This window comes from Schistocerca cancellata, chromosome 1, assembly GCF_023864275.1.
Source record: "Schistocerca cancellata isolate TAMUIC-IGC-003103 chromosome 1, iqSchCanc2.1, whole genome shotgun sequence".
In the NCBI taxonomy this organism is placed as follows: domain Eukaryota; kingdom Metazoa; phylum Arthropoda; class Insecta; order Orthoptera; family Acrididae; genus Schistocerca; species Schistocerca cancellata.
The window spans coordinates 709,903,194-709,927,260 of record NC_064626.1 but is presented as its reverse complement, the minus strand read 5'-3'; the positions used below and the strand labels follow the sequence as shown (position 1 = coordinate 709,927,260).

At 40.8% G+C, this 24,067-nt stretch overlaps 1 protein-coding gene across 6 annotated transcripts in view; it reads right to left on the bottom strand.

The window, feature by feature from the left end:
• Positions 1 to 6,075, bottom strand: part of LOC126184783 (exonuclease mut-7 homolog) — a 243,914-nt gene extending 237,839 nt beyond the window's left edge. For 2 of the 6 annotated variants that reach the window (XR_007536880.1, XM_049927351.1), the window contains exon 1: positions 5,934 to 6,075. The gene's annotated coding sequence lies outside the window, so the exon portion shown is untranslated. Of the gene's footprint in view, positions 1 to 5,305; positions 5,325 to 5,432; positions 5,790 to 5,821 lie in introns of those variants that run through there. The other 4 variants (XM_049927370.1, XM_049927378.1, XM_049927361.1 and 1 more) reach the window with 4 other exon arrangements.
• Positions 6,076 to 24,067: the final 17,992 nt, after the last annotated feature.

Sequence of the window (24,067 nt, the reverse complement as noted above, 5' to 3'; positions counted from 1 at the left end):
GCAATTTCAGAGGTCTACCAAGTGACAGCCTTCTGACGAGAACAACCCGAGGAAGAAGTAATCACTGAAGCAGCTGCCAAAAGGATGGCACCCGTCAAGTTTCAAAAGGACTCATCAATGTCTCTGTGTGGTGCGGCAGCAGAAATGGCGACCAAAGAAAAGACATCCCTATCCACATTAGTAAAGGCCAACTTGGAAGGGTATCCACATGAATGATGCTGATGAAAAGATAAGACGATCAGAAAATGACTGCTGTTGCACACATTGTCGTGAACTCCCCACTGAACAGAGGGGAGGAATCCAGGGCTACGGATGGAAAGAGTAATGGCCAAAAAAGTGCCATGTGCCACACTAAAGTGTGTGGGAGCTCCAGTGTTGAGGAGGCAGAGATCGAGCCCTGCTAGCACGTTTTCAACAATCCCGTTTTGGTCAGTGGTCAAAGCTCCACTCTACATGAAGTTACAGACATTAAAATCCCTAAGGAGAAGGGTAGGGAGGACTTTAAAATCCCCAGCAAGAAGGGATAATGGGATAGTTTGGATGCAAATGACAATTTTTTCATAATTGTTAATCTAATCCTCATACATATTCAGTTCTAATATGTAGTCCACATTTAACAGGTGGTTATAATATGGTGTCCGTAAGTTCTGTTGGCCAAAGTGAGACTGCGATTTTGAAATAAATGTTCGTTTTCTTAACATTGCAGTAAAGACATACAATTATAGTTGAAAGGATGCAGTTGAGAAACCAGCTGTGATACTGTAAGAAACTATGTATAGAGTGAAGGCTCTAGTTTTGGCCACTACCCCACTTATGGCCACCTTGATGTCAAAGGTTAATTTTTAAGCTTCTCTGGAATACCAGCCAGTTCTACTATAGATTATTATAAACTTTGTGAAAGGCTCTCTTCATTTGTCTACATAATAATTCTTTTGTCTGTTTTTGTTTGGAGACACCATTTTGTGAAATGATCAGTGTTGCGGAAGCTGGGTTTTGCAGAAGTTTTCTTTAAGCAACTCATGATCTGTTTTTTTGTATTTTACATGTTTAAATAAAACATCAGGAGAAACTTAATCTGTTCAGAGGTAAGATAAGACATTATATTTTCATTTCTTTTAAGTTTTATATCGCTCAGCCTAAAAACATGTTATCAAAAGTATGTGGCCATTAACAGATCCATATTTAGCCCTGGTTCCGTGTTATGGCCACGCATGTGGCCATAAGTGGAGACACATATATGCAACATTCTTTAACTAAATCTTTGTGCATTATTTATAGGAAAAATGAGTCAACCAAAGAATAAGAAGTTTCAGTATTCTCCCAGCAAAGTTAAAGATGCTCTAAAGGCTATTGATGAGGGAATGAAGGTTGCTACTGCAAGCCAGTTGTACAAAGTTCCAAGGACAACATTAAGAAACAAAATTTCTGGTGTATCTCCAAAAGAATCTACAGGGCACTGTGGTCCACATTCTGTCTTAGGAGAACAAATTGAAAAAAAATTGGTGGACTGGGTTTTGGACTGCTCTAGCATGGGATTTCCAGTTACTAAAGAAAATCTCTGTGCATCTGTGCACAAACTTATTGAGAATGCAGATATGGAAAGTTGTAAGGCTACATTTACTAACAATCGACCTGGAAAAAAGTGGTATTATGGATTTCTTAAGAGGCACAAGGTTCTGTCACAAAAACATGCAGAATATGTCAATAGGTCTAGAGGTTCTGTTACAGAAGAGAAAGTAAGAAACTGGTTTCACGAAGTATCCATCACTTTAAATGATATGGATGTGTTAAATGACCCAAATAGAATTTTTAATATGGATGAAACTTTTTTTCTGGCTCCTAAAGGGGAATTAATCATAGGTCCTCGTGGCCATCATGTTTATGAAGAGTCGTGTAACTCTGACAAAGATAACGTTACTACATTGTTTGCAGTGAATGCTGCTGGAAAATTTGCTCCTCCCTTAACACTGTTCAAATATGCAAGGATTCCAGCATCATTGGTGAAAGCAGCTCCTCCAAACTGGGGCATTGGAAAAACAGAAAATGGGTGGATGACAGGTGAAAGTTTTTTTGAGTATATAACAAATGTATTTGATCCGTTCTTGAAAGAAGCTGAAATTCCCCGGCCTGTAGTAATATTTTTAGATGGGCACTGCTCTCATTTGACACTTCATTTGAGCCGATATTGTAGGGAAAATCAGATCATTCTAGTTGCTCTCCATCCCAATTCTACACACATCTTGCAACCATTAGATGTAGCTGTCTTTGGACCTATGAAAAAAATGTGGAAGAAGATTGTTCAGAAATGGCGTTTTGAAAATAATGGCACTGAAATTTCAAAATCTGATGTACCTTCTGTTCTGTCACAAATTATTACAGAACCTAAAATGGTGGCAAATATTCGTGCTGGTTTCAGGGCCACTGGTCTGTTTCCATTTAATGTGAACAATGTAGATTACAGCAAGATAGTTGTTCGTAGTATACCAGCCTCAACCACAGTTCAGACAAATGAGGAACTTCAGAGACATTTCTCATACATAGAAAAGCAAATTGATCCTGTCCTTCTAGATGAGTTCAGAGCAACCAAGAGAAGCAATCATGAGTGGGAAGGAAATCAAGAAGCATTATTACTTTTCAAGTTCTGGAGAAAGTAGCTGATGAGGTTGAAATGCATGGTGCTAGTGGTAACACTGATGACATTCTGACAGATAGCATAGTGCCTCCCTCTGAAGATAATCAAACAGAGAATGTTTCACAAAACGCAGACAGACTTAATCAAAATGTTGATAATATTGACATATTTTCAACACGCAATTCAGATATTCCTTCAACACCCACCAACAGTCTTATTCCTGCAGATATATCAACAACCCCCAACAGTATTTCACATAATTCAGTTACTCCAATATCCAACCATAGTCCATCTTCAGTGTGTATCCAAGTGACACCACCAAAATCATTAGCAACAGTTTTTGAAAGTGTCATCACTTGGCCAGAACCTAAACAACGAGGCACAAAGAGAAAGAAAGAACATACACCCACTGTTGTGACTAGTGACAAGTGGGTGGAATATCATGAACTGAAGGAAAAAGAGAAGCAGGAGAAGGAGCAGGAAAAAAGGAAGAGAAAAGCTATGAAGGAATTAAAGTCCAAAGAGCAGCACTTGGCATTCTCACACGTAAAAAAGGGGAAAACAAGAAACAGACAAGAGTTAAGTGATAGGCCAACAAGTTCTTCCGAGGAACGAGAATGGACGGACAATGGAAGCAGTTTCGATGACTATGTAGAAGGAGATGAAGATGAAATACCAGAAAATATGAAACTATCTTCGAGTGAGAATTTGAAAGTAGGGGACTTTATTTTGGTAAAATTTAGTTTAACAGGAAATAGAAGAACAAGACCTGCAATTTTTAAGTATGTATCTGTAATTTTGAAAGTGCTTTCTGACTCTGAATATGAAATTCAGTGCCTAAAAAGTTCTAATGTTCAGAAAACTTGTTTAGAATACATTGCAAATGATGTTTCGACTATAACGGGTGAAGATATTATAGGGAAACTGCCAGATCCAGTCTTGATGCAAGAAGGACGTTCATTAAAAACAAAGTTCCCTGGTTCCATTGATACTCGTGAGAAATAAACTTGTGTGGAAATTGATTTAAGTAATTACTGGGACAATTCTTTGCCTAACGAATTTTTTTTTCTGTTCATTCAGTTTCTGTACCTTTTACCTATTTGATGTATGTTTGTTGTCTGTTGTCTTATATACTTGTATAAAGCAGAAATTACTTTCTGGCACATGGATTGACAATTATTTTAGCCATAGTTTTATTATAATATAAAGTGGCCATAAGTGGGGAAACAACTGGCCATAGGTGGGGTTAACATGGCCAAAACTGGGGAAATGTGCCATTTATTTTTCAATATTTTTTTCTGCTTTTGTTAAATAACTTAGAATATTTGTTTTTACATGGTTGTAATGTGTAGACTTTGAAGCAATAGATACAATTTTTTTAAGTAATTCGTATACTTTCTTCCTATACTAAAAATGTGGTGTATCTCGAATTGCCCTTAATGTGGCCATAACTGGGGCCTCGACCCTAAATCACATATGCTTTAAACCCAATTTTAATATAATTAGTAATATATCACTAATAGTTTGTTAGTAATTAACATTTCAGGAATGTGGAGTAATTTTGGTATAACTGCACTTTATGGTGGACAATGGTCTTAGTTTGCCTTTCCAGGTCATGCCACATGCATATAAAGGACATCACATACGACTCAAGTGATGCTGAGAAGGCCGGGGAAGTAGTAACAAAAGAGATGTCTGTGTCTGCTGCAGCTAAAAAGTTCAACATTCCATACAACACACTAAGGCAGTCTTCACTAGGCTTACTGACAGAGGTAATGAAGCTACATGAATTAAACTCAGAAATAATAATAGGACCATGGGCTTCAGCGCATTACCAAAGTGAATGTGGTAAGATAGTAAAGGAGCATAAAATTACAACACACACAAAAGTGAAACCAATATTAAGTGAAGTTTTTATCCAGGTGTAAGGATGATGGCAATTACTAGATTTTCATAGAAATGGGCAATACAGAATGGATTAATTTAGGACAATAAGTTGGAAGATTTTTTTGCATCTGATTTTAAAGAGAGATATTTCAAATTTTCTTGAATAGTATTACGTTTAATTATTTGTTTATCTTGTCAAGTAACACACATTATTGATTTTGCATTAAACATTTTGGAAACTTAGACATTTGTACTGCAACATGGGTTTCAAGGATGTACTCTTAATTATCATTGCAGTAATTGTAGCATAATAAGACATTATAGTATGTTTTACTTGATTAGTACACTTTATATCCCAGATCCCCCATCCAAGGGGTAAATTGGGTACAGTTAAAACTTTGGGATATTATTATGACAAGGAAGGGTCATAGTACTTGAAAATGCACCAGAATAATTCTAGAAAGTCTCACTGCTAACATATGACAAACTGACAGGAAAACTGTCATAGTAAACTCAAAAATGCTGTTTCTTTATAACCAAAACACCGCAACTGACCCTTTGAGTTTCAGTGAACACATTAGCCCACTATGATTGAAACGTTGATCTGAATAGACGGTATGGCATCAGCTCCAAGAATTTCTTCGAAATCATTCATACCCAGACTCAAAGATACGTTTTTGGTAAAACGTCATAAGTTAATTTCACACCAAGAATAGTAGAATGTACCAGCTTGCTAATAGTAACATTTTAAAAGTTGTACAGGCTGTTGAAAACAACATTACTAACTGCATTTAGCTTAAAACTGCAGACGTGAATCAAACATGTTGGACTAGTCTCCATTCAGCGAGTTACTATGAAAAATGTTTACTGGTTTGATCTTTTATTCTAGTATTATAAATTATTAATAACATACTTCGAAAGCACATGAATACAGGCAATGGGCATCTTGTGAAATACGACCAACGGCACAGTTCATCCGGTTGTTATCATACGATGATATTCAAGATGGAATTACATACTACGCTAATACACTACAAAACATGAATTGCGCTTAGTCCCTTGCTTCACGGTCGCTCATTGAATCAAAATTTGCGTGCAGCATTTCAGAACCTCGCAACAATTAAATTTCGACAACGATTTGATCCACAACATGCCCTTAACAATATGTGAAGCGTATTTAAAACTGTTCGATACAGGTTTTTTCCGCTTTAAAAAGAACAAAAGATTTCCGACACTTCGGTAAATCCTAACAAATGAAATATTGGTTCCATATATCGCTGGTACATGCAGGACCAGACTTACAGGAAGGCTGTGCTATCAGAAACACTTGTACGTACTTGCCACTATTCATTGTACACTTCGTGTGTTTTCACAACACGACTAACGAGTACGTACGTTTCCTTCTAATACTCACATAATCAAGTACTTTCGTCGTCACATCAAATCTGTTCCGAGCAGTGCTTCCACAAGCAAAGAAAACTTGCACATGCATACCACTGTCACTGTGCGACAGTAAGCATTTGACTGTTTTGACGTTTACTGACCGGAAATTAAAATCACGTGACCATTCTGTTTCTAAGCGCAAACCAGTGTTTGAAGGGAACTATAAAGTCTTGTCCGCCACCTTACCTGCAGAGTCTGTAGTCGTCTGCGGTATCACATATCCATGAAATTGCCGTTCACGTACCTGAAACGGCTGACGCTAGCTTCGTTTTTTCTCAATAAACAGTAATCAGTGGCGCTTTCTGTGTACTCCGGCAGCAAAAAGGTTAGTTTTGGTCGAAATGTGGATAAACTTATCAATATATATAAAATTGCAAGCCGATTCAAAACATGTTCATCCCCCATGAACGTCACTAGTTGCTCGCAAACTGAGCGTAAATGAAAGCAATTTGGGCTAGCACCACCTGAAGATTATAAAGTAAGCTTCTAAATGCGTTGCGGTAAGTTAAGAAAAACGGCTACTGGCGCAGATATTGTGCATTTTTTCTTGCATTTTAAGTGTGTAGTCACAGTCCACTATGGACGGGAATATTTTAAAAAAATATACGTGTCCAGCTTACTGACATTTCATTTTCACAGTATTTTATTGATATTCCCTTTTTGCCACGTGATCACCGCCCTTTAAATAAAATAAACTTGGTGTATAGTTGTCTCACAACTTTACCTCTGTCCACAAAATATTTAGATTTACATAGGCCTAAATGATTTATTCTGCATCTACAGTGAAGTTTGAGGAATAGTTTTATCAGCCGCATATAATGGGTTTCATTCCCAAATTAGCTGCTGTAATTACAGAATAAAATGATCACTAGTTATAAGTAAGGAACTTCTCAACAAATTCATTGAAGTGTTCTTGAGTGACTTAATTTTGTGAAGCGTTCTTGGGTGACTTAATTTTGTGATGTTACCGACTGTGACATGCGACCGACTGGCGAGCCAGGAGAGGAACCTCTATAGATGAGCCAAAAGAGACTTCAGTGCATTCTGAGCTATAAATCGTTGTTGTCACACTATGTTATCGTGTATCTCGTAAATATGTATATATGCAATTACACTCAATTTTTGGGAGATTCCCTATTATCCAGTAGGGAATACACCCATGGTGGTGACCTCCCCCCTGTCAACTATGAAATGCGTCTTGCAATTTTTCGTAAATACTGTATTACTGCGAATTAACAATGCAGCCATATGTTGTTCTGAATACAGCTCTATCCGCTCCACAGAACATTACACCTGGCAATAATGCATGTGATATGTGCCGTCAGTGCAATGATTGTGTGGACTTTGATCTGTGATTAAACACGAGTGTACCATGGTTATGAGAGATAAGTTACTGCAACACAACACAGACTATGCCTCGACAATGGCAGGCAACAGACAACTTGTTACCAGACTTCAAAGTAGAAAATACCGCAAACTCACAGCAGTGAGTACAAAATCAGAAAGTGGAACCTATTTCAAACGGTAATATGATATTTGAGTCAACTGTGATGCCCTGGTCACGTAATGTGCCAAGACATCTGCCCATTTCACACATGCCTACACAACTGGTTGTGTACTACAATGTACCAGGAGGCACATTTCTTACCGTGCCACGATCTCAATAAGTTCCCTCATTGTCGATATCTGATTGGCCAACCATAATTGCAACGCATCACACCCATTATCTATCTCACATACAAAGACCCCAGCCTAAACTGCCTCTGTTCCCACCTGAACATCCCATTTTATGGTCGATCACCCGCAAGGTGTGTATTTGACTCACTAAACACTGACTAACCCGTGGTCTAGGGGTAGCGTCTTTGATTCATAATCTCAATGTCTTCGGTCCCGGGTTCGATCCCCGCCACTGCCTAAATTTTGATAAATAATCAGCATTGGCATAAGAAGTCAGCCTCATTCTGCCAACGGACTTGTCAAAGAGGTCGGAGGAGCGGATAGAGGTTCAGGGCACTCTCTTGTCCTAGGGGTGGGAAATTGCCCCTAAAGGCGGAAGAATAAGCAACGATCAACGACATGAGGATGCAGAAGGCAATGGAAACCACTGCATTAAAGACACATAACGTGAATCCACAGGACATGTGACCTGTATTTGAAGAAGTGTCATGATTCCGGAATAGTCCCCCATTCGGATCTCTGGGAAGGGACTGCCAAGGGGGAGGTTACCATGAGAAAAAGATTGAATAATCAACGAAAGGATAACGTTCTACGAGTCGGGGCGTGGAATGTCAGAAGCTTGAACGTGGTAGGGAAACTAGAAAATCTGAAAAGGGAAATGCAAAGGCTCAATCTAGATATAGTAGGGGTCAGTGAAGTGAAGTGGAAGGAAGACAAGGATTTCTGGTCAGATGAGTATCGGGTAATATCAACAGCAGCAGAAAATGGTATAACAGGTGTAGGATTCGTTATGAATAGGAAGGTAGGGCAGAGGGTGTGTTACTGTGAACAGTTCAGTGACCGGGTTGTTCTAGTCAGAATCGACAGCAGACCAACACCGACAACGATAGTTCAGGTATACATGCCGACATCGCAAGCTGAAGATGAACAGATAGAGAAAGTGTATGAGGATATTGTAAGGGTAATGCAGTATGTAAAGGGGGACGAAAATCTAATAGTCATGGGCGACTGGAATGCAGTTGTAGGGGAAGGAGTAGAAGAAAAGGTTACAGGAGAATATGTGCTTGGGACAAGGAATGAAAGAGGAGAAAGACTAATTGAGTTCTGTAACAAGTTTCATCTAGTAATAGCGAATACCCTGTTCAAGAATCACAAGAGGAGGAGGTATACTTGGAAAAGGCCGGGAGATATGGGAAGATTTAAATTAGATTACATCATGCTCAGACAGAGATTCCGAAATCAGATACTGTATTGTAAGGCGTACCCAGGAGCAGATATAGACACAGATCACAATACAGTAGTGATGGAGAGTAGGCTGAAGTTCAAGACATTAGTCAGAAAGAATCAACACGCAAAGAAGTGGGATACGGAAGTACTAAGGAATGACGAGATACGTTTGAAGTTCTCTAACGCTATAGATACAGCAATAAGGAATAGCGCAGTAGGCAGTACAGTTGAAGAGGAATGGACGTCTCTAAAAAGGGCCATCACAGAAGTTGGGAAGGAAAACATAGGTACAAAGAAGGTAGCTGCGAAGAAACCATGGGTAACAGTAGAAATACTTCAGTTGATTGATGAAAGGAGGAAGTACAAACATGTTCTAGGAAAATCAGGAATACACAAATACAAGTCGCTGAGGAACGAAATAAATAGGAAGTGCTGGGAAGCTAAGACGAAATGGCTGCAAGAAAAATGTTCAGACATCGAAAAAGATATGATTGTCGGAAGGACAGACTCAGTGTACAGGAAAGTCAAAACAACCTTTGGTGACATTAAAAGCAATGGTGGTAACATTAAGAGTGGAACGGGAATTCCACTGTTAAATGCAGAGCAGATAGGTGGAAAGAATACATTGGAAGCCTCTATGAGGGTGAAGATTTGTCTGATGTGATAGAAGAAGAAACAGGAGTCGATTTAGAAGAGATAAGGGATCCAGTATTAGAATCGGAATTTAAAAGAGCTTTGGAGGACTTACGGTCAAATAAGGCAGAAGGGATAGATAACATTCCATCAGAATTTCTAAAATCATTGGGGGAAGTGGCAACAAAACGACTATTCACGTTGGTGTGTAAAATATATGAGTCTGGCGATATACCATCTGACTTTCGGAAAAGCATAATCCACACAATTCCGAAGACGGCAAGAGCTGACAAGTACGAGAATTATCGCACAATCAGCTTAACAGCTCATGCATCGAAGCTGCTTACAAGAATAATATACAGAAGAATGGAAAAGAAAATTGAGAATGCGCTAGGTGACGTTCAATTTGGCTTTAGGAAAAGTAAAGGGACGAGAGAGGCAATTGACATTACGGCTAATAATGGAAGCAAGGCTAAAGAAAAACCAAGACACTTTCACAGGATTTGTCGACCTGGAAAAAGCGTTCGACAATTTTTGGTACAAGCTGTTCGAGATTCTGAAAAAAGTAGGGGTAAGCTATAGGGACTGACGGGTCATATACAATATGTACAACAACCAAGAAGAAATAATAAATGTGGACAATCAAGAACGAAGTGCTCGTATTAAGAAGGGTGTAAGACAAGGCTGCAGCCTTTCGCCCCTACTCTTCAATCTGTACATCGAGGAAGTAATGATTGAAATAAAAGAAAGGTTCAGGAGTTGAATTAAAATACAAAGTGAAAGGATATCAATGATACGATTCGCTGATGACATTGCTATCCTGAGCGAAAGTGAAGAAGAATTAAACGATCTGCTGAACGGAATGAACAGTCTAATGAGTACACAGTATGGTTTGAGAGTAAATCAGAGAAAGATGAAGATAATGAGAAGTAGTAGAAATGAGAACAGAGAGAAACTTAACATCAGGATTGATGGTCACGAAGTCAATGAAGTTAAGGAATTCTGCTACCTATGCAGTAAAATAACCAATGACGGACGGACCAAAGAGGACATCAAAAGCAGACTCGCTTTGGCAAAAAAGGCATTTCTGGCCAAGAGAAGTCTACTAACATCAAATACCGGCCTTAATTTGAGGAAGAAATTTCTGAGGATGTATGTCTGGAGTACAGCATTGTATGGTAGTGAAACATGGACTGTGGGAAAACCGGAACAGAAGAGAATCGAAGCATTTGAGATGTGGTGCTATAGACGAATGTTGAAAATTAGGTGGACTGATAAGGTAAGGAACGAGGAGGTTCTACACAGAATCGGAGAGGAAAGGAATATGTGGAAAACACTGATAGGAGAAGGGACAGGATGATAGGACATCTGCTAAGACATGAGGGAATGACTTCCATGGTACTAGAGGGAGCTGTAGAGGGCAAAAACTGTAGAGGAAGATAGAGATTGGAACACGTCAAGCAAATAATTGAGGACGTAGGTTGCAAGTGCTACTCTGAGATGAAGAGGTTAGCACAGGAAAGGAATTCGTGGTGGGCCGCATCAAACCAGTCAGTAGACTGATGACAAAAAAAAAAGACCTTTTAGTAGGGCCAGTCTGTAACCAATGCCTGAAACTGCTTGGTCATCACATCAACCGTGGCACGTAGACTTTGGAGTTTGGCTATGCTTGGTGAGTGCTAACATGATATGATGGCACAGTAAGGCATTGTTTCTTCGGGTTAACTCAGTGGTTGTCAGTTGTATTCACCTGGAACTTTGGCAGCTGTCGATGCCAAGCCCATCACAGTCAAATCTAGCATTGCATGCACCTTATCAGCAACTTGCAGTAACTTAGTGTATTTACCTGAGTATAAGACAACCCTGAATATAAGACATCCCACCTTTCTTTTAAAGAGCCTCCTTGGGAAAAACATATTTTTGACATATTCTGACCAATCAAACCATTTTAGATGATTACACTCGATTCATCACCTTAATTTGTCATCTGGCAGACCAAGCTGAATTAATCAGTGATATCACTAAAGTGCCATCTACCCACAACAAGTATGACACAGCCAAATCTGCACAACTGCAATGTCTTTGTCAGACACCCATGTACCAATTAAAACAGGATATCTATGACGAACATTTGGAAGATAGAAAACCATCTCAGCTTTGGCAGTGACTCCAGTTTACTCTGAATGTTAACCTCGTGACAGATAATGCACTTTTGGACGCTTGCTTGTAATTCTCTTCAGTAGGCTACACTGGAATCAGTAAATAATTCTTTCATTCAATAAGTGCACCAGTGTATCGGTGAACAGGGTCACTACTTTGAGCACCTTTGAATGTTCTACTCCTGGGCAATGGTACAGGAGAGTCAAAGTCATTTTTGTGTTATGTTTTTACTTGGTTCTGATTTGTTTTCTGACAACTTCTGCAAGTGGACGAGTTTGTGAGCCCGGGATCAAAGTCAATGTTGTGTTATGTAATTAATAACGTTGTGTTTCAGTGAATGGTGCACTGTGATACATTTTTGAATAGGTCTTTAGGAGAGGAGATGAATTACCAAATTAAAAATACAGGGTGCCATCTAAAAAAGACATACCGCTTTTCATATCTTTGATAAAACAAAGGTACAATGAAGGCAATCATGCTGATTGATGTCCCCCCTGACGGCAAAAGAACATTTACTTGAGAGATTTTGTTGTAATTTGCATGTTGACAAACAGTTATTTAGGGTGGTCAAGATAAATGGGACACCCTATATATATATATATATATATATATATATATATATATATATATATATAAAAACAAAGATGATGTGACTTACCAAACGAAAGCGCTGGCAGGTCGATAGACACACAAACAAACACAAACATACACACAAAATTCAAGCTTTCACAACCAACGGTTGCTTCATCAGGAAAGAGGAAAGGAGAGGGAAAGACGAAAGGTTGTGGGTTTTAAGGGAGAGGGTAAGGAGTCATTCCAATCCCGGGAGCGGAAAGACTTACCTTAGGGGGAAAAAAGGATAGGTATACACTCACACTCACACCCATATCCATCCGCACATACACAGACACAAGCAGACATTTGTAAAGGCAAAGAATTTCGGCAGAGATGTCAGTCGAGGCAGAAGTACAGAGGCAAATATGTTGTTGAAAGACAGGTGGGGTATGAGCGGCAGCAACTTGAAATTAGCGGAGGTTGAGGCCTGGCGGATAACGAGAAGAGAGGATATACTGAAGGGCAAGTTCCCATCTCCAGAGTTCTGACAGGTTGGTGTTAGTGGGAAGTATCCAGATAACCCGGATGGTGTAACACTGTGCCAAGATGTGCTGGCCATGCATCAAGGCATGTTTAGCCACAGGGTGATCCTCATTACCAACAAACACTGTCTGCCTGTGTCCATTCTTGCGAATGGACAGTTTGTTGCTAGTCATTCCCACATAGAAAGCTTCACAGTGTAGGCAGGTCAGTTGGTAAATCACATGGGTGCTTTCACACATGGCTCTGCCTTTGATTGTGTACACGTTCCAGGTTACAGGACTGGAGTATGTGGTGGTGGGAGGGTGCATGGGACAGGTTTTACACCAGGGGCAGTTACAAGGGTAGGAGCCAGAGGGTAGGGAAGGTGGTTTGGGGATTTCATAGGGATGAACTAAGAGGTTACGAAGGTTAGGTTGACGGCGGAAAGACACTCTTGGTGGAGTGGGGAGGATTTCATGAAGGATGGATCTCATTTCAGGGCAGGATTTGAGGAAGTTGTATCCCTGCTGGAGAGCCACATTCAGAGTCTGATCCAGTCCCGGAAAGTGTCCTGTCACAAGTGGGGTACTTTTATGGTTCTTCTGTGGGAGGTTCTGGGCTTGAGGGGATGAGGAAGTGGCTCTGGTTATTTGCTTCTGTACCAGGTCAGGAGGGTAGTTGCGGGATGCGAAAGATTTTTTCAGATTCTTGGTGTAATGGTTCAGGGATTCAGGACTGGAGCAGATTCGTTTGCCACGAAGACCTAGGCTGTAGGGAAGGGACCGTTTGATGTGGAATGGGTGGCAGCTGTCATAATGGAGGTACTGTTGTTTGTTGGTGGGTTTGATGTGGACAGACGTGTGAAGCTGGTCATTGGACAGATGGAGGTCAACGTCAAGGAAAGTGGCATGGGATTTGGAGTAGGACCAGGTGAATCTGATGGAACCAAAGGCGTTGAGGTTGGAGAGGAAATTCTGGAGTTCTTCTTCACTGTGAGCCCAGATCATGAAGATGTCATCAATAAATCTGTACCAAACTTTGGGTTGGCAGGCCTGGGTAACCAAGAAGGCTTCCTCTAAGCGACCCATGAATAGGTTGGCATACGAGGGGGCCATCCTGGTACCCATGGCTGTTCTCTTTAATTGTTGGTATGTCTGGCCTTCAAAAGTGAAGAAGTTGTGGGTCAGGATGAAGCCGGCTAAGGTAATGAGGAAAGAAGTTTTAGGTGGGGTGGCAGATGATCGGCGTGAAAGGAAGTGCTCCATCGCAGTGAGGCCCTGCACATGCGGAATATGTGTGTATAAGGAAGTGGCATCAATGGTTACAAGGATGGTTTCCAGGGGTAACAGATTGGGTAAGGATTCCAGGCGTTCGAGAAAGTGGTTGGTGTCTTTGATGAAGGATGGGAGACTGCATGTAATGGGTTGAAGGTGTTGATCTATGTAGGCAGAGATACGTTCTGTGGGGGCTTGGTAACCAGCTACAATGGGGCGGCCGGGATGATTGGGTTTGTGAATTTTAGGAAGAAGGTAGAAGGTAGGCGTGCGGGGTGTCGGTGAGGTCAGGAGGTTGATGGAGTCAGGTGAAAGGTTTTGTAGGGGGCATAAGGTTCTGAGGATTCCTTGAAGCTCCGCCTGGACATCAGGAATGGGATTACCTTGGCAAACTTTGTATGTGGTGTTGTCTGAAAGCTGACACATCTTGGCACAGTGTTACACCGTCCGGGTTATCTGGATACTTCCCACTAACACCAACCTGTCAGAACTCCGGAGATGGGAACTTGCCCTTCAGTATATCCTCTCTTCTCGTTATCCACCAGGCCTCAGCCTCCGCTTATTTCAAGTTGACGTCGCTCATACCTCACCTGTCTTTCAACAACATCTTTGCCTCTGTACTTCTGCCTCGACTGACATCTCTGCCGAAACTCTTTGCCTTTACAAATGTCTGCTTGTGTCTGTGTATGTGCGGTTGGATATGGGTGTGTGTGCGAGTGTATATCTGTCCCTTTTTCCCCCTAAGGTAAGTCTTTCCGCTCCCGGGATTGGAATGACTCCTTACCCTCTCCCTTAAAACCCACATCCTTTCGTCTTTCCCTCTCCTTCCCTCTTTCCTGATGAAGCAACCGTTGGTTGTGAAAGCTTGAATTTTGTGTGTATGTTTGTGTTTGTTTGTGTGTCTATCGACCTGCCAGCGCTTTCATTTGGTAAGTGACATCATCTATGTTTTTAGATATATTTTTCCCATGTGGAATGTGTTCCCTCTATTATATATAATTTTCTCAAGTTAGTTTTTTGCAATTTGGAGCTAGAGTCATCCCAAACAAAAACTGCTCATCACAACTCTCATGAGATGCATAGTGACGTGTGAAAGTGTCAGTTTGTTACCTGTTACAAACAAGATGATTTTTAAAGTGGAATTTTACGTGACCGTTCGATAGAGCGGTTACAAATTAGTCCAGTGCGATATTTGTTTTATCAGTATGCATTAATAGAAAGAACAAAATACAAAGAGTAACCAGTATTCCAGTAACGACTGACCAGCGCACATGAAGTGTAACCGATTATTTTGCCTACAATTTACCACACGGGTATAGAGGATGTTGAGGCAAACAATTTGATGTAGGCTGCATGCGGTCTGTCGAGTCGGGAAACTACAGAACATTAGCCAAAAAATACCACCTAAGCTACACTGTTTGTGCATCACACAAGATTTTCAACATCCTCTTGCTCTTTTTGGGCAAACTATTGGTCCTGGAGACAAAATTGAGTAGGATATTTTTAGTAGGAAATTTAATGTAGTTTAATTTTGTGCTTAGATATATTTCTGGCAGAGGCCCTGGTCTTCGAGTTATCCAAGGAAAACGTACAAGTGACCATCAAATGTTACCTCATCTCCAATCAGTCAGGAGTTCTAGTATGTTATTCATTGGACTCCTTCCTTCCACTGTACAAAAATTTGCAGCTACACGAATTATTTCCCATATTCGACCATTTTTGGTTTCTATTGACTGGGTTATTACACAATCATCTTAGTCATTTATTTCATGAACATTAATAAATTTAACTTTCCAGTGAGGGTATTGGAAGAAAAAGACTTTTGTAAATGTTTTGGAAAATCCAATTACATTTACAATTCGGTCTAAACTCAAACCTTACAAGCTGAGTAGTTTCATAGTAAGAAGGTCAGACAAGCAAAACGACTTAATTTTTAATTCTATGTAGTTAAAACTAACAAGATTTGGATGTAAAATTTACACAATTATGAATATTACAGGTTGTGAATGCACAACTGAGCCTATATGATCACTGCATTCTGTATCCCTACAAAGTGTTACACCCAGGTATTTGTTAACCTATTCCATCTGTGACTTACTGATATTATAGTCACAGGAATCCATGTTTTTTTCATTTTGTGAAGTTCACAGTTTTATATTTCTGAACATTCAAATCAAGCTACCAATCTCTGCAGCACTTTGAAATCTTATCAGGAGCTGAAAAAATAATAACACAGATTCTTTCAGACAGTACTTCACTCTAGTTAACTGCTTCATCTACAAAAAGTCGGAGGTTATTATTAATATTGCCCCTAAGATCTCAAGGTCATTAAAAACAGCATGAACAGCACATGGTACCAACATACCTCCCTGGAGCATAGCTGAGGTACTGAATCAAAAGGGTTTCAGAAATCAAGAAATACTGTATCTACCTGACTGCCTTGATCCAAGGCTTTCAGTATGTCATGCGACAAAGGTATGAGCTGGGTTTCACATAATTTACGTTTTTGGAATCCATGGTGGCTGGCATGGAGGAGGTCATTCTGTTCATAAGCCCTGTTTCCCCAGTACACTGGTTTCCTACCATTAAAAATTAAGTGTGTAAAATAAATTTCAATGTTTACTTTCCGTAATATTTACTGCTCATGCAGTGAATGGAACTGGATTTAAATTAACAATTACGAAAAAGACAGGCCATAAAATTCAGCTCTGTAAAGTTGGTCAAATTTGCTTACAAAACAGTGAAATCCTTGTTGACTGGACCTAACAACAGTGTTGTACAGTTGCACTGTGTAGTAACTGTGAATAATGATTTCGAGTGATACCAAACTATTTTGGAATATTTGTGTGCTGAGTAGGCATATCCTTCCTCAGATAAGGTACTGAGGCTTCAAGGGCTGCAGGACACATCCTTGTGGCGAGTGGTACACACCCTGGCAGGGATCTCACCCCTCCACTGGCGATTCAAGATGCTGGTGACCAATCTGTATATCGTTCCTATCACACATCTCAAAACTAACACATGCGTAAACTAGGACGCTATGAAAGGAACAAAGCCTGGAAAACAAAATTGTTAAGGCTTTCGTGGCCACTTGTTGACAAACTGCCTATTAGCTTCTGTCTCGGCTTCTTCGGCCGACGTTCATCTAATGATTTTTCTGAAGTTTCGCCAGCACGAGTGGCTGGCATTGTCAAAGCTTCACCCTCCATTGCCGGTGGTGAACTGGAGCCGAGCTCGCGGCCGCAGACTACATGTACCTGTCGCGCCAACGTCCGAGGGCTTCTCTGCGGTCATTTCCGGTGCGGTTCTCCTCTTGCTACCTGCGACGGTCGTTCGCTGCAAGTGGGTCTCTTTTCTTCATCGCCGATCTAAGACACTCTTTGATCTTCCTTGTCGGTTTGAAAATCGTCTTTACGCCATGTTTGCGCAATATACGGCCGATTCTGTCCGTCACTCTGGGAATGTATGGCAGAAAGGCCGTACCCGACATTTCTTTTTCTGGTTCCTTACTTCGCCGAGTGTTTGGCACTGTTACACTTCTAATGTAATTTGTGGAGTACCCATTGCTCCTCAGAACAGTTTCCAGGTGTTGCATTTCTCGTTTGAGGTGTTGCGGCTCACATATTCGTCCTGTTCTCGTTACGAGCGTACTAATCATGCCTCTTTTCTGGCTCGGGTGGTGGTTTGACAGTTTGTGCAGGTATCGGTCCGATTTCTACGAACAGCTGGAAGGTGCCGAGATGAATGTGCTACACCGATGTTCTTGGGATGTAAGCGCCTATTCACCACCGCCCAAGCACATCGTATCTACGACAGAATGGAACGAGCTTTTCTTCGTGAGCGAATACATACAACACGGAGACACTTGGCAAGAACGGATCAGGAACTTCTGGACATTTTCCATCAACTAAGTAGCAGAATGCATCGAGACGACTGGGACAAGATCGACGGCATCACTCACAGGAGCATGCAGAACGAACTCGAGCGCTGCACCGAGCGGCAGAAGAAAAAGTTTGAAAGATGCCGGAAGCAGACCAACAAAGCGATTCCCGACGTGTCACACACAGTGGTCAACCTCACTGAAAGACAATTGTCCGAAGAGGAAGTGTCTGTTCTTCAAAAAGGAGGGAATTTAGCTATCGTCCCGAAAACTATACCTATGGAGGACATCATTGCCAACACCGAAGCAGCCATTCGGACCCTTCCTTGTGAAAGGGCATAGGAAATACGCACGGAAACAGCCAGGATACTGCACCGAGCAAAACCACCAGCTTGCAACCTGAAGAAAGAAGAGGTACAAGCCATTAAGAATCTCAACGCCGACAAGAGTATATTGGTACTGCCTGCCGATAACGGGAATGCGACCGTCGTAATGAAGACCGAAGATTATGAGCAAAAGATCCGTGACCTATTAGATCCGACGACGTACCGAAAACTAAGCGCAGATCCGACGCAGCGTATCACTCGGAATACGAATCGATTAATCAAGGCGTCTTCTCTGCCGGCGGACATACAGAGAAACCTGCGCAACACGGAAGCCCTACCACCTCGGCTGTATGGATTACCCAAGATCCATAACAACAGCGTTCCACTGAGACCGATCGTTAGCGCTCCTGGCTCACCAACGTATAAACTGGCAAAACACTTGGCCTCTCTGCTCCAGCCACACGTGGGGAAGACCGACACATACATTAAGGACTCAGGACATTTCATTGAGAAGCTGAAGAAACTGAAACTTGCACCAAACGACATACTGGTCAGCTTTGATGTTGTTTCGTTATTTACGAAAGTGCCACTCAGTGACGCTCTGGAGCACATCGGTTCCATGTTCCCGCAAGACATCAAAAACCTCTTCCATGCATGTCTCACCACGAGCTATTTGACATGGAATGGCGATTTCTACGAACAGCTGGAAGGCGTCGCCATGGGTAGTCCTCTCAGTTTAGTGGTGGCCAACTTCTTCATGGAACAATTCGAAGCACAGGCACTGGACTCGGCAACTTGCAAACCTAAGGTGTGGTACAGGTACGTCGATGATACTTTCGTGGTGTGGAGCCATGGTGAAGAACAGCTCGGTGACTTCCTAAGACACTTGAACAGCCTCCATGCCAACATAACATTTACCATGGAAGTAGAAAAGGACAAGAAACTGCCATTTCTAGATGTGCTGGTCACAAGGGAAGGCGAAAACCTGGGACACAGCGTGTATCGAAAACCGACGCACACGGACCGATACCTGCACAAACTGTCAAACCACCACCCGAGCCAGAAAAGAGGCATGATTAGTACGCTCGTAACGAGAGCAGGACGAATATGTGAGCCGCAACACCTCAAACGAGAAATGCAGCACCTGGAAACTGTTCTGAGGAGCAATGGGTACTCCATAAATTACATTAGAAGTGTAACAGAGCCAAACACTCGGCGAAGTAAGGAACCAGAAAAAGAAATGTCGGGTACGGCCTTTCTGCCATACATTCCCAGAGTGACGGACAGAATCGGCCGTATATTGCGCAAACATGGCGTAAAGACGATTTTCAAACCGACAAGGAAGATCAAAGAGTGTCTTAGATCGGCGATGAAGAAAAGAGACCCACTTGCAATGTCGGGAATATACCGTATACCATGCACATGCGGAAAAGTTTATGTCGGAATGACTGGACGATCAATTAACACCAGGATCAAAGAGCATAAGCGACATTGCAGGTTGGGGCAGGTGGAGAAATCGGCCGTGGCAGAGCACGCACTGAATGAGACCGACCACGTAATAAAATTCGCCGACACGGAAGTTCTGGCTGTAGAGAAGCACTATCACACGCGCTTGTTCAGAGAAGTTGTAGAAATACAAAAACACGCGAACAGTTTCAACAAGAAAGAGGAAAGCCTTAAGGTAAATGGATCTTGGCTTCCTGTACTGCAGCGAACGACCGTCGCAGGTAGCAAGAGGAGAACCGCACCGGATATGACCGCAGAGAAGCCCTCGGACGTTGGCGCGCCGGGTACATATAGTCTGCGGCCGCGACCTCGGCTCCAGTTCACCACCGGCAGTGGAGGGTGAAGCTTTGACAATGCCAGCCACTCGTGCTGGCGAAACGTCAGAAAAATCATTAGATGAACGTCGGCCGAAGAACCCGAGACAGAAGCCAATAGGCAGTTTGTCAAAGCCTGGAAACACATGTGGCCCTTGTGTCTGCTAGGGAATTGAGGATACTCAGTTTCAAGTCACTATGATTTCAACCTATCACACCCAAGCCATCGTTATCTCGCTAATAATCAGTTATTAATCAGTTGCCATTATGCCATATTGATCACTGCCTGGATAGTTAATGTCATACCCTGGCGTGAAAGACTGCCAATTGATAATAGCTAGTTGATATTCGTGAAGGTGTGCCCACTTAGTCATGTGGGAACTGGGAGCATGATTTTTTTCCCCTAGAAGGCAACATTTCTGAGGCAGAACTCTCACTGTGGATAACCTTCTTAACAGGACCATGTATGCACCTGGTTTTGTCAGTCAGTTGATTGGGAGCTTCATTTCATTTCATTACAGCTTCTAGCAGTACCTGGAGTTCGTTAACATCTAATATTTCTTCCTCATAGGCTAAACACTGTCCACAAGTACTAAAACATCGAACATTATATCTATAGAACTGTAAATGTAATTCTTCTTTTTTGTAGTGTACATACCATACTACTGTATATTTATTTTTTCAAGACTGGTGTAGTTTTTAATATTTAACTTAATTTTTTACATATTTTTGGTTAAGGTCTCTTTGTGACACGACGACATTCTTTTAATGTTGGCACAAACGAACAATTCGCTTGCCTCTAGGAAAAACAGAACTATGTTGCCCAGGAATGTATTTGTACATGTCGAAATTGATGGTTCATTTGCTATTATCACTGTCACTTCACTTCATTTTGTTAACCGGCCACCTTCCAGTGTTTTGGGGTTTTACAAAGTGATGTTACTTTTATCTATTAATTTCAGAATTAATATATTATTTTGATGCTGGAAAGTTGGTATGAAAATAGGCACAGGTTGATGGCATCTTATTAACTGTTGAATAAATTCGATTTGCTGGCTTTCATATGCTTTATATTCAATAAAGATGTGATTGATATCTCCTGCTGTTATTTCATCACTTTCACAATAAGGACTGTCTCGGACATGTAGCTGGTTAAGATGGATAGGGAGAGATCCATGATTACATCTCATTCCGATTATGGAGTTTATAAATTTTTTGTTCACCTTAATTTTGTATAACCAAGGCTTTGAAGGAATGTTCGACTGTATTTCACCATAATAATTCCCTTTAATGCACACTGAGGCTTGATATTATCATCCCATTTATAGGATCTGCATGGATATCTTTGGCAATTAAGTATAAAATATACAAACTATATAGTTTTTTGTTAACAGTAATGAAATCTGTAATTATGAACGTTTAGTAAATATGTCATTTATGATTGCTAAAGATATGTATAGAAGAACCCAACATGTAATCGCTGGCTGCTATCGTTTAACGTATATAATCATGTGATAGGAACGTGACATTCTGTTCTGTTTGTTTTGCTCTCTCTTCCTATTGTCTGGTCGTTTTGTTCGCTTGCTATTGATGTCTTGTATCGATCTGAGTACCAGTGAATTGCTGCGCTCAGGTCTGTTATTCTGTTATATTTGATTTATTCCAAAATAGAGAAGTAAATACAGGTTAATGTATTTATTTTTGGAAATGTAATTCCCATTTGCCTCATTCTTGAGTTTTCATCATTTTTAGCGCAAGCTGCTGTGGAGACTAATGTTTCCTTGTTGTCTGCTGCTACATTGAAAATTTTAATTTCCAGTAATTATTTATGAAATGGTGCAACCTAAAGCACGAAGACAGTTCATCACTCCGCAGGAGTTCTGAGATCTGACCATCACAAATATTTTTCTATAAAAGGTACAGAACTGATGTAAGTAAAAAGTCCAGAATCGGTAACTGCTTGGCTCAAGGCTCAAAGTAAACTAATTAATTCTCAGTTTATGCTAGTGTAAAAGTGAAAGACATTGAACCTTAACAACATTACTGATTTATAGACGCCAGCCACAGTGGCCGAGCAGTTCTAGGCCCTTCAGTCCGGAACCGCGAGACTGCTACAGTCGCGGGTTCTAATCCTGCCTCGGGCATGGATTTGTGCGATGTCCTTAGGTTAGTTAGGTTTAATTAATTCTAAGTTCTAGCGGACTGATGACCTGAGATGTTAAGTCCCATAGTGCTCAGAGCTATTTGAACCATTTGATTTATAGACGATATTTTTCAGTACTGAAACTGTGTTTCTGTATGTCTAATTCATTCTATATGCGCACATAGATACAGAGGCTTAATATTGCAAGATTGTTTTTCTTACATAGACAGACTAAATTATTTTTACTTGTAGCAGAATGCATTTAATGACTTAAACGCCAATTACCTCTGATATATAAAGTACAGAGTACAAAATTGGGTAGATATTATATCTGTGGCCTATGTGTAATGCAAAAGTGTACTAACAAATATTCACAAATTACTTTCACATTTATAGATGAAATATTAAACTTTCTGATCTTAAAGAGTGTACAGTCTTTAAAAATTTATAACGTACACCACCTGCAAAAGTATTTTGTGTGCATAACAGTAATAATTTCTCGTTTGAAAAGACATTAACTAACCAAGAAAATAGTAATATTTCCCAATAACACACTACAAAAGTGGCGTCCATAAACTTTGGGGCATGGACCATAATACACTGTTTGTTTAATAATTATGGTACACAATTACATATTGTTAGACAACCAATTATTTCCGTGTAGTAATTGTATTTGTATGCATTTGTTGCATGTTACACCTGAGAGGGAGATCATGTCTTATATGAGGAAAAAGTTAGCTCAAAACGTATGACTATATACCACAAACAAAAAGTTCAAGGGAAAGTTAAGGTTAGCTGTCAAGACAAAACTAACTGTGGATGCACAGTAGAATTATGGTAAGGGTAGTGACATATTTCAGTCAATAGCACTGCGCCATTTACACATGTTTCTTCTGTGATATTTTCTGTGTAGAGTTTTACTGCATTTTTGATTTGTGTATGTAATGTGAAGACTTGCTGTGACTCGTGTGAGTAAATTGGTTAGGTCGTGAAAACAAGTAGAACAGCAAGCTAGCCAAGGCTTACCTGATATTGAAACTGTACCACCAACACAGCAAGAAACTGAGAATTTAGTAGAATTTGCGGGTGGTGGTAATCAGCCAGAATCAGAAATCGACAGAAAGCACTAGTGCTACTACACCTACAAAGCAGAGTGATCATAGGGAGACTGATAGATTATCGAATTTGCCTATAAGAGAGAGACCAAGAACGTGAACGGTTACAAGTAGAGATGGGCAAACTCGTTCATCCTTGGGAACTAGTTCACTGGTGATCGCTCTTTCTTGGGAATCGTTCATTTTTACTCGTTCACCGTTTATTTGTACATGGCATATGGTTCTTATGAAAAACTGAAAATTAGTAACACAGGTGACTGAAGATGGAAGGCGCCAAGAGGGGGCACTTGCCCCCCCTCTGGAATACAGAGTTTTTATCCATTACAGAATTCATACACACTTGTAGAAGCAATTTTCATGATTCTGCAGAACGTCTCGTTTCGCCAACTGTAGCGTTACGTACCTGATCGCAGTGAAATAGTGTAAGGTGGCGCACGAAAAGTCGGCCCCAAGTACTAGACTGCTCATTGTCGCCCACCAATAGTCATCTACTGTTTCGAAGTTGTTGTTTGCATTAGCTTATTTGTTATTTCTTTCCTGCCTAATTATTACATGTTTGTCTATTCCACTCGTAGCGGTCAACAAATCGTACGTAATAAGCGAGCAGTCTGTGCCACTGAAATAATATTCTAGAAGTTATTGTATTCTCTTTACTAAATGCAACACCAGACACTCGATCAAGGAGCGTGGGCTTCATTCGGTTGTAAATCGGTCTGCCTTCCATAACAATGACTATGCTGTTTTACTTTGGATAAAAAAAAAGTACGGAAAAT